Source organism: Passer montanus, unplaced genomic scaffold (genome assembly GCF_014805655.1).
Source record: "Passer montanus isolate IOZ18808 unplaced genomic scaffold, ASM1480565v1 scaffold52, whole genome shotgun sequence".
Classification (NCBI taxonomy): domain Eukaryota; kingdom Metazoa; phylum Chordata; class Aves; order Passeriformes; family Passeridae; genus Passer; species Passer montanus.
In genome coordinates, this window is record NW_024370152.1 from 2,356,579 (window position 1) to 2,372,951 (window position 16,373).

Consider the following 16,373-nt stretch of genomic DNA (forward strand, 5'->3'; position numbering starts at 1 on the left):
CAGGGCGGTGTTGCAGCCGGGGCCGCCCGCCGGCGGCGCTGCCCGGGCCGCGCTGAGGGCCAGCCGAGGGTGAGCCCGGGGCCTCCCCCGGCGGTCAGTGCGGCCCCGGCGTGGGGTCGCAGAAAGCGTGAGGCGAGTGCGGTGTTCATCAGAGTGCTGACATGCTGCCACTTAGGCACCTGCTTAAGCTGAGGCTTCCGCTTAACCTGCGAGGTTAGTGGCAGTGCCGCCTCCGCCCCGGCGGCAGGGGTTGCTCAGAGGAGAGACGGTCTGCAAGACTAGCGTGCGCTCCCTCAGCCGGTGATTTGCAGGGAGGTCCTGTCCCGGGGAGGTCTCACTGTTCTCGGTGTAGATCCGTTTCTACTTTGGTACCTTTTCCTGGGGCTGGTCCCGGAACCAACCGTTCTCACAGCCCACAGTTGGTCAGGCAAAGCCTTGCTGCAGTCCACAGACGAAACTGTGCCCAATACAACCATACCCAAGACAACTGTGAAGTAAGTGTAAGGCACCAAACTGAACTCCACCATCAGGTGGAAAACCTCACAAATCTGTACATAATTGTTCAGCTAACCTGAGCCATAGTCCCTGATGATAGAGATAACTATTACCCGTAGGACTTTCACTTACACATTATTGGGTGGAAAACATAATACTCAACACTATAACTATAGAAAAGATCTATACAATGTATTTGGTGTCTCACAATGGAAGGACCTTCCTGGAAAAGTCAAGCAATGTGGAAGAGTCAGAATCTAAAACTAGGTTTGCTACTTCACAGGTTGTGGTGATTCCTCCTTTGAGGAGAGTTGTGCATGTGCCTTAGACATCAAACAATGGCCATCATGCATAAAAGATGCTTTAAAATTATTTTTCAGTATTCTTGGACTGAAGACATTAAAAAGATCTTCCCAAATCTGGCCTAAAAAAGACATAACAGTGAAACCCTATATATACTGAGTTCCTCATCTTGGCTGAAATTTTTGAACTCGGTTTTTTCAACATACTCTCCTGGAACAAGAAGGTTTTGAAGAAGCAGTGAAACAGCATTTTGGTTTTTCAGCATTTGGACTTTGAAACAAACAGAAAAAAACCCCAATGTTGGTCTAAGTCCTTATCTGTGTGGTAAAAGAAGAGCAGCAAACAACATCGACTGCAAAACATCAAGGCAAAAAAAACCCCACAAAACTTCCTAAGTGGCCTGGTGATACAACTTCAGTGAAAAATCAAATCTAGATGGGATGGGCAGTGAGGGGAGAAGACATACATACAATTCTTGGTAACAAAAAGTTATTGTAACAAAAAGTTACAGATGCATTTGAGTCACATTTTGGATTTCTTGACAGACAGAGTTACGACATCCTTTCTTCAAGTGTGCTGAAATGAAGTTGAGGGGATAAGCCCCAGGCAGGACGAAAAGCAAGCCTCACGGAAGAACAGCTGAAGATGGGGATAGCGCTGGCGGCAGTAGCTCAGTTTTTCCTTAAGGGGTCACTACTTAGCAAGGAGGGAGCCTGCAGCAAATGTAAGGGACTCTTGTTGGCTAACAAAATGTACTTTCAAATAATCTCGATATAACCTGGTTTTCTGAACTCTGCAAAATCTAAATACTCAAACATTATCTTCAGGCTATGTTCATCAGTATTAAACCATCATTCCAGGGAGTTACCAGAACTGGGGCACCGTGAGCAAGACACAGGGTGCACCCTCACCAAAGATGCTGTGTTTGAGGGTGAGATGCTGTGGAAGCACCCCAGCAGCCCAAGAATGCATTCAAACTGACAGCCTATAAATGAAACTCCAGAAGAATTCCTGCACCTTGTCTTTCAGAAGTGGGAATTTCTCAGAAAAACATACCAGAATTTCTGTTCCAGAAATAAGCCTATTATTCCGAGAAGAAAGATTGCAATTCATTTTATACAATGTGTCATAGATCCATAGCTGAAGGGCGTGATTTACTTCTGTATACACCAATGCCAAAGAAGGTGGTATTGCTTACGCAGGTAAGTTTGCATGCCTCTCCTTCTCTGCTGTTGCCATCTCTGAGATACTTGAGCAGAGTGGGTGGCAGCTGATCTAGCACCATGTTAATGCAGCCGTTTTACCCCCTCAGTGGCAGAACTGTGGTAAAGACATCAGTCAGAAAATGCCCAGTGTACATCAATCTTCTGAGCTAGTACAGCTCAGTCCAATCTACTGCAGTATTTCCAAATCTTGAAATATTTTACCTGCTCCTACAGCCAAGGGCCACTTTGGACTTCTTGAGCTAGAGAAATGGGACCATTAAGATAATTTCAGTGGAATCAAAACCGTAGCTCAGATATGTTACATAGACTCACAAAAATCACACAGTTACTTGCAGAACAGCAGTCAAATGATCATGTACTTCAGTTCATAATAGGACAGGTAAAAAAGGAGTGCTGCCTACTTGCCACCAATACACAGGTAGAGACTGTGTATGGAGTTTTACATCTCTTTACTATTTCCATGCCAATTTCTTCAGTACAAAAACTAAGCTCTGTCTATTCCCAGCTCATCTCATTGTTGGTAGTCTGGCTCTTCTGGACTTCTGCACTGTGTGAACTTGCTTGTGAAGTGAATGCAAAATGCTGCTAAGTCTAATATTGCACTCATATATACATCTCTGCAAAATGTAATGCAAGCTAGAAAAGACAGATGAGTAAGCATAAACCCCCCCCCCCCCAAAAAACAAAGCATGCTCCAGAGTAACAAATAGTTGAATATTATTTCAACAATCTGATTTTCTTTTGTTTCTAAGTTCATTTTTGCAAATACATTGACCATACAAAATGGACCTAATTGCAAATACTTTGGAATTCCAATGCATTACCAAGAGAGAAAAAAAAATGGTTTAAGACTGATGGTTTAAGACTAAGAAAATGTACTCATTTAACAAAATCAGTACCTGAATTGATAATTAAGTTCATGGTTTAACTCTGTTCTTATTCTTCCCTAAACTGAGGACTGCCATTTCTTTTTCTTCATTTTGTGCTCCTTAAAACCCATGAAGACAAGTGGAAAACAATCTGCATGAACTTCAGAGTTGCCTGTTGCCCTCCACTGGTAACAAGAAAAGAGTAAGAACCGTCATCCTAAACAGACTGAAATGGGAACGATGTATTGTAAACATAACTGTGAATGAAATACAGTTTTATCCTAAGTTTGACTCGAAATTTTGTCAGCAACTAAGCACCAGGTCTTTGACATCAACTCAGCTGAGTCAGGACAACAGTACCTTTTGTTCTCCTGACATTTTGAAGATGCAAATCTTGATTACACAGAAGTATCCTAACAGTGGTTTAAAGGTCAAGGCAACATCTTTGGCAACAGCAGCAATTGTGACAGGTAATGACGTCTCATTAACGTCTCTTTTCAGGAAATGGCACATTTCAGAGTTGTTTGTACATGTATCTGTATATATGTTACTACAAAACAAGACCTGATAGCCTCCAATTTACCAACAATTTTTACAGACTCAATTTGTGAAACTTCAGGAGACTTTCACAGCAAAAGAAATGGGTACTTGAACATCTAATGTTTCAGAATGTTTTATGTCATTCAGTCCCAACAATAAATATATACATACACACACACACACACAGTGCTAGCCCTATTAATGTGTGAGACATTGATCCTGTTTGGTGGGGTCTGAATGTCTCTACAGACTACTACACTCCTGAAATACATCATTAGTTAAAACCCAGGATATGGCCTCTGAAAATACCTAAGCAAAAAGGCATGGAAGGTGAAAATCTATTAATAGGGATAACATGGCTTTCCCTGTTTGAATCCAAACTATTCCAGCACTGGCAGTGAGTTCTGCTCTGAAGATTGACTGCTCTCTCACTTCACTGGTGTTACTCCACTGACTTATGTTTAGTCCAGACATTTTGCTCTATTGGAAGTAAATCCAAATTAATTTTTTAATGTATATTAATGCTTCATTCAATTTGTGTGTGGGTATTCTGAATTCTACTTCAAGACTAAAAACAAAATATGAAATTAGGTTCTTTACCTTACTTGGTAAGGTAAAGAACACTAATCACATTAAAAGCACCTTTGATTAAAAATGCTGAAACGGAGCTTTAATATGGTTTAACACATTAAAGGCATAGCTGTTTTGGACCCAGACTGATTTTCTTCTCTGTGGGCAAGAGTTTAGTGGCTAAGCATGACAATCCCAATTGCCCTGGTGCACTTGTGAAGGACCAAAAGGTCTTCCAAATTAGACTGGCACACTGCGCATAACCGTGGTTAATTTGTGCCCCATCACAATCAGCACCCTTGTCTCTGTGGTGACCCATCTCAGAATGAATGTTGGTCCCAGCCCCTTCCAAGCCTGCGCTCTCATGGTCGGTGATCTCAGAGTGTGCTCTGCCCAGTGGGCCTGGTAATGCTGCTTCTGTCTCTGGGCCATCATGTCGCACAGGTACGCCTTATGTTGTCTTAACACCATGAGTTCAGTAGAGTTCTCCCTTCTCTGATTCCCTGCAAGCCCCCTCTGCTGCAACCACAAGCTGGCCTGTTCTGCAGTAGACTGAGAGAGCACAGGCACCAGCAACAGGCACCAGCATGCATCCCTGCCATATTGCAGGGCCAAAATATATGCTCCTGCATATATTTTGCTCCTGCAAATACACTGGGTGCAATTTACTGAGACGTGTTACTATTCCAGTGTCCCCGATTAAATCAGCTGCCTGAAGGGTCTCCAAGGCTCTACTTTGTGCTACCTTTCCTCCACAGGCTCTGTGCAGAAAACAACTTCCTTTTGGAGTCAGTCAGTGCAATACAAGCACTCTGGAGCGTGTTCTGCCCACACCATCATCCAAGGTGTTTACAGCCATCTCTGCCTTTCATCACCTGAGGAGTGTTCAGTGTCTGATGATGGGAATCACAACTGCCGTGTCTGCCAAGCAAGAAACTAACAAAGTGTTAAGAATAAAACAGGATTTTTCACTGAAGCTTTGGAGGCTTTCAACTCCATGTTGCAATGAGGTGCCTTCACAGCCCCAAAATGAAACAAAAAACCAGAGAAAGAGAAGATATTGAAAAGGATAACAAGCTATTTAAGAAGGATACAAAGGACTGCTTTCCTCTTGCATGTGCTTACAGTTCAGTGGCGGCAAATGCCCTCTCCCCAAGGAGGAGAAACCTGAGCTCAATTTTTTCATGTGCCTGAAGAGATGCAAGTGCACATCTCTCATCTCTCAGGAGATCCTCAGGCTCTTAGGCAGCTTTGCCAGAAATTTTGGACTGGTAAAATACTTTGGAGAGCAGGAACTGGAATTGAACCCACCCTTTCTCATAAACTCTCAGATCAGTACCATGTTTTCTTTCTTTGTCTCTGTCGCAGTACATGGTGGGACATCCACTGACTAAGGATATTCTCTTGTTTAAACATACCAACAAGTCTAGCACTATAGACCACACATGCAGATATACATTTCTTGTATGGATTTCACTGAGAGCTCAGCTAAAAGTCCTGCAGTTAAATGGAGAAATTGTTTGGATCCATTCCGTCATTAATATACAAAATGAAGGATGAGGCTTCCCCTATGTACATACCTACTCACACACACGTGTTCACAGCTATTCCAGAACTGCCCTGATTCAACTGGAGTTTCAACAGTTTTGCTCATGAAAATCAGTTAGATGACCAGCTGTAAACAAAAATATATTTCTTATGGGGACAGGGCTCTCTGTGTGGGCCTTGTTTTCCCCATAACTCTTCTTACTTAAATTCCAAGCAAAAATTAATAATTAGAGTGTTAGGAAGGATGTACAGTCACTGCAGTTTTGTTTTAAAGTTTTTCATTCAGCAAGAAAATGAAGATGTGTCTAATCAAAGCCTGAAACTGTGGTAAGATTCCTGCTATGTTTTATCTATGTAAGAAATTTATATTGATAGCTAGTAAATCTTGACTCTTTAGCTCAGGCTTCAAAAATTTGTGTGATTAATTGCAGCATCCCTGGTAAAATGCACAGTTTAGCAGACATTATATCAGGCACAAGAGTATTTCTATAACAACTCCTTTGCTTAAAGCCAGACACACACTTAGGTACCTTTCATAAATGGGGTTTGGGAGAAATTGTTCTTTCAGAAAGTTTTCATGCCTTTTCCTTTTTAAATAAGTAGAACTTTGGGTAAAGTGTGTCTGATATGCCATTCCTCCTATCAAAGTTTCTCAGCTGCAACCTTTACTGAGAATTTTCTATGAGCAATATGTTGTTTTCACTGAGTTGTTTCAGAAAGTTGCATTCATTTCCCATCACATCCAAGCAAAAGATAATTTTGGTAGGCTTGCCTCAAAAAGAGAAATATGGTGTGCAGGGGTATCATTTCATGCTGTGAAATAAGGATTGAAGTGAAAGGTTAAATAGGAAACTAGTCAAGTGGTAAATTAAAGCCCAGGGAAATCCAGTTATTTCAAGCCTCAAAAAATAATGTTTTGAAATTGTGTTTAACACAGTGCACTGGTGGGTAGGGTGGAGGTGGGGGTTTACCTGCAGACAGGCCAGTGCGAAACTGTGTATTTGTCTGTTTTGAACCCTGTCCGCCATAGCAGGCAGGGAAGATGATGGGGAGAGGAGTGGGCAGAGGAAGGAATGGACCCCAAATACATCTAGGGACTCAGCAGTTATCCCAAGAACAGAGCACCTGGCTGAAATACAGGAGTTGGGGGCACAAATCCAGAAAATTGCTCTCTGCATGCCTAGTTCTTGTAATCTCCTTTAGGAGCCTGCTCCTTGCCAGTATTAGAAAATGGATATTAAGCTGGATGGGTCTTTAGTTTGACCTGATATGACCAGTTCAATATTCTTTAACTTTGCAAGCAATTAAACAAATGTCTTAAGTTTCTGGTCACTATGAGACTTCATAATATTTTTGAAAGCAAGTGGTGACTTTAGTGATCTGTGAGTGCTGGTTTAGTGTTCATAGGAACTTTTTACTTTTTCCCAGACTGATTACTTTCCAGTTCATCCACAAATGCAGAGACATGATGTGAAGTTCTGTTGCCGTAGCCTTCTGTCACAGTTATGGTGACTGGACCCTTACTGTCACTGTCTCATAGTTCCTAATTTTGTGGCATCAGAAATGACAAAGCAGTACATCTAATAAAAGTTTCCCAAGGTGGAGTTAAAGCTACATATTAAAAAGTTGGTGGTTTGGGGTTTTTGTCATTGTTTTTTTTTTTTTTGGTTGTTGATGGTTGTTTGTTGTTTGTTTGTTTGTTTGTTTGTTTGTTTGTTTTTTAGTGGCTTTGCAAAATCGCAAATGAAGGTAATATGGGTTGAATAATGGTGATGGGAAAATTGAATTAAGCATAAAATATCAGACAAAAGTCTAAATATAACTTTGTTTGGCAAAAGATGTGATAAGGAAGGTGATGAATCTAATGCGAAAGTTGATGAAAAATCCAGAGGTCAGACCTCTGGGGATTGAAAATTAGTATGGCTCCTTTTAAGTCCATGGGAATAGTGATTTTCATACCTGAAAATTTGTCCCTAATACATCACAGCTACTTGTAGTTGATCCCTAGTTTAAAATATATAGATAACAAATAGTTTTCAGTTTGCTGACTAATTCCTTCCTTTCCAAAGGAAGTCTTAATATGGAGTCAGGTGGGAGAGCCTCAGCAGTGTGAGTGTTCTGATGTAATCAGACTGCTGTGATTTCCTCTGTGGATAAAACTTTTGTGAAGTATTCTTTAGACAGAACTCTTTCCAGATTCTCAGGTCACAGACACACACAGACACTCACATGCACACACGCACACACACACGCACACGCACACACACACACACATGCACAAATACAACTCAGAAGGTGCTATGGGGCCACACAGATCCCAGTAAACACAGTGCTTCAGCATGCTTGAAGACCTAAATACATGTATATTTAGAGTTCTTTTGGATCATTGAAAAATTCCTACATGCTGTACTGCCAAGTTTCAGTGCTTAAAACCACAAATAACTGGAATCTGGGTACTTCCTTTTGGGGCAAAGTTTTTCAAAAACCTTCATTAATCCTACCCCTATGAAAACAATGCAGAGCATAGTTGTCAGGAAATAAAATGTGTGGTGCCTCTGTCACTAAATTCTTTCAAGTGGTTTTAATTGACTCATAAAACATTCAAAACTGAGCCAAGACAGGAATGCTATTACCCTAAATGTACTGGTTCTATACAGTTTGCTAGTAAAGCACTGAAAGTTGTGGGAGCACCTCACTGAGCAGAGAAAGAAAGTATTTTAATGGCAATTCCTCCTGCAGTTTACTCATGAGTTACAATTGACAATGAATGTGCTATTCCACAAGCTCAGACCTTGGCCTGTTCATGATTAACTCACAGAAAGACTGCAAATATGTTGGTAATAGGGGAGCATATGAAAGTGGTATTTGTTAATTTGATTGCTATGTGTAGGTCTATGTGGGCTTATTATACAAACCCATTTAATCCTGTAGTTTGCTCCTGTACTATTCACCACAGCTGCCACAAAGAATTTGGTAATCTACAGTCCCCACCTCAGCTATGGGACTAGTAACCAAGTTCTCATAACTTATATCTGGAGATGGGAAGGTAACATTTATAACCAAAACCAACGTCTGAACCTAATCAGAGGGCAGACAACAGCCACTGTTTCTGCTCCATACTGACCTCCATTCTCTGTCAAGGGGTATTAAATATTCTGTCTTCTGTTAGGTTTCATTCTGCAGGTAAATAGTGGTCAGCCTCTCATTATCATTCATTAAGTTTGCCACTTTAGTTTTATGGCATTCCCAGAGAAAAAGACTCTATAGCAAAAGCAAAGAGAGTACAATTGACCACAGCCTGATTATTTGATAAGAATCTGGCAGTGAAAGCTATTGCTTTGCAATACTCTGGGTTGTTCCAGTAACTGATGGGCTCCCAGCTGATGTGAATGGTTGTAGGACAGCATTAGTGATAGCAACATACTGAGCAAAGAAAACGAAGAGAACATATTTTGGTCAATTTTCTTGACAAGGGATCAGCTGCTGAAGGACTCTGACCAATAAAACCAACTCCAAAGTACCTTGGGAGACTAAGCAAGTAAATCATCCAAGAAAATTACCCTGGGGAATGCACACTTCCAATACAGTATATTAAGAATTACCAAAACTATACCTGCAATTTTCTTCTCTCAGGGAAGAAGCTCTCTTCTTACGCAGGGAAAAAAAAAATTAAAGGCAATTGACTTGCAAGCACTAAACTCAGCTGTTTTAGTTCTCAGTGTTGCAGGATCATGGTAAGCAACAAAACAAATTGGAGGCATTCTACTCTCGGCCCGTAGTGCAAGGAAATTGGAAAAGAAAATATTGTCAGTTCAGTTGTTTGGGGGCTTCACGGAAAGCTAAGCATTTGTCTGAATTGCCTATGAAACCTCCAAAACAACTTCTCAGTAGTCTGACTTTTGAGGGACAAGAGGGAAGGAGAGAAAAATTAAACAGCAACCCAAAAATTTATGCAAATATCAAGTGATTGCAGTATGGCTTTTTCATGCCATTCCAGAAACATGAACAAAAATCAGAACACGAGACAAAGGCAGGGAATAAAAAAGAAAATCCTCAGGAAAGGAATGAAAGCACTTCTGCACTCTGTGCAAGAGTCCTGAAAATCTAGGCTGTCTATTGCCACAGTGCTCCCTTTCCCTGGATGCAGGACGAGCAGCACTCAGCATGCCACACTGCCTTGCAGGCTTTCCCATGTGCTCCTTTCAACTTCCAGAGGCAGAACTGGAGTCCTCTAATGTTAATGGCAGGAAAAAAAATCAGGTTTAGCCTGTGTTTTTCAAACACCTTCTGCAAAACCTTACTAGAGCCTCACTGTACAGACAGTTACCATTTAACAAAGTGCAAAGTAATGGATAAAGAAATCTCTTGTGTGCGTGGGTTGAATTGCAGTCTGCAATGGCAGATGGTCCAGCAGGTGCATGACTTGTCTACAGCAACAGGATGCAAAAGATATTAAAGAATCTGATGAAGTGTCTGATGGTCAGGGACACCTCAAGAAAATAAGTCATATTGATACAGATCCCAGTGTTCTGGCAAAAATGAGTAAGTAATGAGAGAACTATCCTGAGTAAAGTGCTGAGAGAGAGAGGATAAGCTGCACTAGTTTGGAGGAAATAATTAACTACCAAGAGTTGCTGTAATAAAATCAAAATAGTTAAGGGTCAGAAAAGCAATCAAATGCAAATGCTGTTCCCTGTGAACAACTGGAGAAGGCAGGCCTAGTTTTGAAAAATCACTTTTCTGAACTTACTGTAGTTTCTCAGGTAAGCTAATGGCTTTGGCAGGCTGTAATGTGATGAAGAGAAAGAAACTGCTGTGACTTCCCTTGGAGTAGAAAAGTGCCCTAGCATCCAGGCTGACCCCACACTCTGCAGCCCAAGTTGCCTGAGGATCTGGATGGGGTGGATGCAGTAAGCAGCTCTGAAAAAAGATAGCAGGATCAACATTCAGCAGCTTTTGGTGTCTGAAATATTTGGGGAATAGTGTTTAATCTGCTGTGATTCCAGTGTAGCTCTGTACAAATGCAACATTTGCTCAAGAAGGGAGGAACTTTCTCATTCCCTTGTGTTTATTGTCTTTCATTCATGTGTTTAAGAGGATATTTTAAAAAACCTTTAATTATCTGCATTTGGACTGGAGACCACAATAAAAACCTCTTTGCTTCACTTCTTCTGTGTTCTTTAAGAACTTAAACATTCTTCCAGCAAAATTCCCCCTTGCATGTCCATTTCTTTCAGTTCGTCTGGACACACCTTTGGCCTTAAGACAGCTATTTTGCTCTTTTTCATTCTGCAGAAACCCCTGGTTTTTTTTCTTTTTCAGGCAGGAAATGCTCATGACTTGCAAACTGCTGATCCAACCTCTCTGCCTCAGTCAAAGCTGCACCCATTCACCCAAAATAAAATCCAACCTATGCTTCAGATGTTGCATGTAGTGTTTATAGGTTGTGGTTACATTTAAAGCAGTTTATCTTTGTTCTTGCGATCAAAAATGTGAAGAATTTACAGCAAGTTTAAACAAAAAGGTGGGATATGAGTCAGCTTCTTCAGTCATCTGTGGTTTACTGGTCAATTAGCTACTGTTTACTCTAACATCCATAGATGCCTTCTGGTAATCAGTACGGAAATGACAGTGTTCACCTCCAAGAAATAGCAGCTCTGTGGAGAAGGACCTGGGGGATCCTGGTGGACAACAAACTGTCCATGAGCCAGCAGTATATCCTGGGGGCCAAGAAGGCCAATGGGATCCTGGGATGCCTTAGGAAGAGCATTGCCAGCAGGTCGAGGGAGGTGATCCTGTCCCTCTGCTCAGCCCTGGTGAGGCACATCTGGAGTGCTGTGTCCAGTTCTGGGTTCCTCAGGACAAGAGAGACATGGAGCTCCTGGAGTGGGCCCAGGGGAAGCAATGAAGATGATGGGGTGAGAGGAGTACCTCTCTTGTGAGGAAAGGCTGAGGGAGCTGGGCCTGTTCAGTCTTGAGAAGACACGACTGAGAGGGAACCTCAGAAATGTCTAATCTGAAGGAAAGGTGTCAGTGTGTGGAGCCAGGCTCTTCTCAATGGTGCTCAGCAACAGGATGAGGGGCAACAGGCAGAAACTGATGCACAGAAAGTTCCACCTGAACATGAGGAAGAACCTCTTTACTGTGTGGGTGAGCGTGAATTGGAAGAGACTTATCAGAGACGTTGTGAAGTCTCTCTCACTGGAGATCTCGGTGCTATCCTGTGCCCTGTGCTCCAGGGAGACTCTGCTTTAGCTGGGAGGCTGGACCAGGAGACTGTGGTCCTTTCCAACCTGGCCCATTTTGTGACTCTGTGGTTCTGTGAAAGTGAGGTGTGAGGGGCACCTGGGCCAGGACAGTCCCAGAGAGGCAGGGTGGAGAAGTGATTGAGAGCAACCCTGAGGAGATGGACTTGGGGGTGAGGGTGGATGAAAATTCAACATGACTCAGCCATGAGCACTCACAGACCAAAAAGCCAGTGGGATCCTGGCCTGAAGCCAGAGCAGTGTGGGCAGCAGGGTGAGGGAGGGGATTCTGTCCCTCTGCTCTGCTCTGGTGAGAGCCCACTCAGAACCCTGCATCCAGCTCTGGGCATGGAGCTGTTGGAGCAAGTCCACTGACAGATCAGGAAGTTGATAAGAGGATGTATAAGAGGACTATAGCCCCTTCCTTATGAAGCCAAATTGAGAAAGTTTGGTCTGTTCATCATGGAAAAGAGAAGGCTGTGTGGAGACCTCATAGCAGCCTTTGAGTATCTGAAATGCTCTACAGGGAAGCTGGAGAGGGACTCTTCATCAGCAACTGTAGCAACTGTGGGGGTAGTGAGATGCTGAAACAGGTTGTCCAGGGATGCCCCAACCCTGGCACTGTTCAAAACCAGGCTGGATGGGGCCTTGAGCAATCTGGACTAATGAGAGCTGTCCCTGCCCATGGCAGCAAGGGCTGGGACTAGACGATCTTTAAGGTCCATTCCAATCCTTTAACATTCTATGCTTCTGTAAAATATTAACTATTCTTGAAGATTGTCAGCAGCACCATTCCCTTGATTTAACTGAAATAAGTCTCTGCTATTAGGGTGTCCTTATAATCACTGCTATGGAACAGATGTGGAAACTCAAACATGATAGAGTGGGACAATTTTTTTCAGGAAAGCACATGAAAACTATGGCAGAACCATAAGGATGCCAGATATGCAAAATGTTGTTTCGTCAATCTACAGAGCTGTTTAATCTGATGTCTTTACCCAGGACAAAAGATGTCTGCTTTTTCTTTCAAGCTGTGTTGCTGGTAAAATCAGGTGGTCCCACTCTGAGATGGGTGCAGGACACATGAGACCTGCTCTGGCCTTTTTGCCAGCCTGTGAAGACAGGCTACCCCATCACACAGCTTCACCCACAACACACCACAGGCCAGAACCTTTCTGAGGAGGGTTAGCAACATCAATTTAATGGTAAAAGGTCATATCTGTTGTTCCCAGAGAGAACAGTGACAGACTATTATTACAGCATTGCACCAGCCACAGAAAAAGTTGCTGATAGGAAGAGAAATATAACCAGAGCAGGACCTTTATACTTTGCTGGACTAACTATATGTCAGCTTTCAGAAGCGCTGCTGCTCTCTGGGACAAGTAAAACAGTGAAAGCTGGTTTTGTCCCCTACTCAGGACAATGATTCAAAACAACTCTGATTTGACCATCAGTACTAAACTCCCAGTAGCACCCAGAGGGCCAGATTCTGCCCTGGGGTGGCAGCAGGTGACTCCCAGCATAGCAGTAATGCCAATGTGTGGACTCACAGCTCATGCTGGAGTCATTTTACTGTCTGTGAAACAGCGTCCATGGAGGTTGGTCACCACCTTAATGAAGGTTATAGATGACTGCGTGCACAGAGAGGATACCTCATTCCCTCTTTCTGTTCATGTGCTCTTTCTCTCCACAGTTCTTCAATGCCTCTCAGCTTTTTTGGGAAAGGACATGCTGAGGTTAGTTACTCCAAAAGCTGAGGTTTGGGTGTTTGGGGTAAATGTGAAGCCTAAAACAATCAGTAGAGTTGCAGAAAGAAAGGAATACAAAGATGTCACAAAACTCTCCATTCAACAGAAAAATAAAAAAGGTGCATAGTCCTCATTGACCTATTACTGTGTTGTTGATAAAGAGGCGCAAAATTTGGAGTGTGTTAGGCACAATTGAAGGACATGAGAGCAGAACTGATATACCCCAAAGGAGTATTCCTGGAAGCCAGGTCACCTAAGCTTTGAAGACAGGACACTGGAGCAGAGGTAAAGGGATTGGAAGATTACAGATGAAAAACTCTTACTGACCTTTACCAGTGCATGGATTTAATGGTTTTCACTGGTACATGGGTTTCAATGCATTTGAGTTTTAGGCAAATAGCTCTATATACAGCACAGCTGGTGCACCACCCAAGCAGCAAACTCTATGATAAAAATTTTTTGGAAAGAAAAGGAAAAGAAAACAGAAATCATGTCTCTGCCAAGCAAGGTTTACAGCCACATTTAAAAACCCCAAACCATGTGCAGTTCTTGCTCCTCCATCTGCTCTGGGTAAAGTACAGAAAACAAGACACATGGGTGAAGGCATGCAGTGTGGTGGATGTGGTGGAGTCCCATGCATGCAATATAATTGGAACAGAAAGACAATTATTAGGGAATTATTAAAGTATGGAACATCAATAAAACAGAAAGTGGCACAAATACGAAACCCTGTTTGAAGTATGAAAAGGAGTACTTTTTCATACATCATTTAGTTAAATACATTGTGGAACTCCTAAACACGTAACATTGTAAATGGTAAAGATTTGCATGGAGTTCAAAACCACTATGATAAATTTAAGGACAAACAGTAATTCAAGAGCTGTTGAATCTAAACTCATCATCCATGAGAGTCAAGTTCTTGGAATCTGGGAAATCATTCTCAAAAATCCCTCTCTGTGTGCCTCCCATGACCTGATGCTCTCGTCTTGGCTAGTCTCAGGGGTAGGATAATGAGGTATATGATCTTCTGGTCTCAACCAAGTAAGCTAAGTTTAGGCAAGCAACGCTGTCCATATCATTGTTTTTGCGGCAATCCAGCTTGTCTATTTTTTCCTTATTTTTTAGTTTGTAAGTCCTACTGGGCAGATGGATTGTATAGGAGGGAGGGATGGTCCCCTTAGCTCAGGGTCCCTCAGACTTCCTCCAAGCACTGAGTTCTGTTTTGGGCCCCAGAGAGGTGACACAGTGAACAAAACAGAGGGGGTCCAGGAGGCCTCTGGCTGGGTAGGACTGGAGCAGGGGCTGGTTTCCTCTGAAGAGGAGATGGATTTGGGTCACATGACAGTATTCTGGCAGCAGTTGGTGGAAAGAGGAGTGATAATGGGGATAAGTGAAGCTGGAGAGGTTCAGGCTGGATATAAAGACATGCTCCTTTCCCACACGGATAACCAGGCAAGGCAAAAGGATTCCCAGGGAGGCTAAGCCTTCTCTAATCCTTGGAGGTTTCCAAGACCCAGTTTAAAAAGTCCTTATAAAGTCTGGGTAAAGTTCTTAGACTCTGTTTCCACTGAGCCCTCTGGGCCCAAAGATAATGTAAATGCTAATGAAATGCCATCATTTCGGTGTGTCACTTCTCTTAGCTTCTGCAATGGATGTATTCAGGCCTTGGCATTTATACTCATGCAAAAATAGATATTAACTTCAGCTTTCTCCTTAGCAATAATCACCATTAGACCACTCCATCTCTGTCCTAAGAAAACACAATAGCTCTGGCAAAAACAGAGGGCAGGTTTTCAGCTGGTGTAAGTCATTGCAGTGTCATGGAACCAAAGAGGACGTGCTGAGCTGCACCATTTCAAAGTCTTCCCTTACACACTTCGAATGTCCGTCCCTCACCATCCCCCTCGCTCTGAGCGTGGGTGGGTGGTCAGGGAAGCCTCACAGGTGCAGCACATGGGCAGGTGTAGAGACAGGTAATGGGGCTGGGAAGTGGCTTCGCTGCCGTGCAAGGCTGTGCTCGAAGAGATGCAGAGCTCGCTCAACCTCAGTCGTGCCAGCAGAGAGTCCAGCCAGCATCTCACACCGGCACTGGCAGGGCAGGAGGAGGTGAAAGAGGAGCCTGGTGCTGCCCCTTCCTCTTGCTGAGCTGACAAGATTCCCTTTTGCTTTGGAGGGTGCTGCCGGATGGGCAGCGGGGTGCAGGCGCGGCTGTATCAGCGGCTGTGCTGCGGGGTCCTAACAGCACATTGCGGAGCTGCCTTCGACTGACAGGGGGTGCTGGCATGGCTGCATATCTTCCCTGTCCTACTTTAACACTAAACATGCTCTTTAAAGAGGAATGGCCCTTGCCTGGGATTTGTTAACTCCAAACATCCATCCTACCCTGTATTGGAATGACCGAGACTAATGGGTTAGATTATTGCCACAGGACCAGTATAATGCCAAATTTATCTGTTATATAGAAATATCAAAATTCCTACCAGTAAGCTCAGTGTTAAATTAACTGTGGTGCTCTCTATGGGCCAAAAAAATGCTCGTGCATACTTTAGACCTTATCAGTGTCACTCTGATTGCCATCCATATCCAAAACAAAGCATCGCCAGGCACCTGTTTTGCTTTATCTCTTTTCCCAAAACAAAGTGAGAACACAGACAATACGGTGATGGAGCATTTAATCCATGTTCTCTAGCTGGAGCAGAAAAGAATAAATGTCCTGCCTGTCACCTGCAGCTGTGCTTAAAGGAGGAGCTGAAGCCTGCCCTCTATCAGTATGGTTTTAATGATCAACAGGCTTTGAATCTTCACCTAAATTCCTCCCAGAAGGAAGCT

The 16,373-nt window shown here is 43.0% G+C and overlaps 1 protein-coding gene across 2 annotated transcripts in view; it reads right to left on the reverse strand.

The window, feature by feature from the left end:
* Window positions 1–16,373, reverse strand: part of NRG1 (neuregulin 1) — a 283,305-nt gene that overhangs the window by 174,337 nt on the left and 92,595 nt on the right. The window lies entirely within an intron of this gene.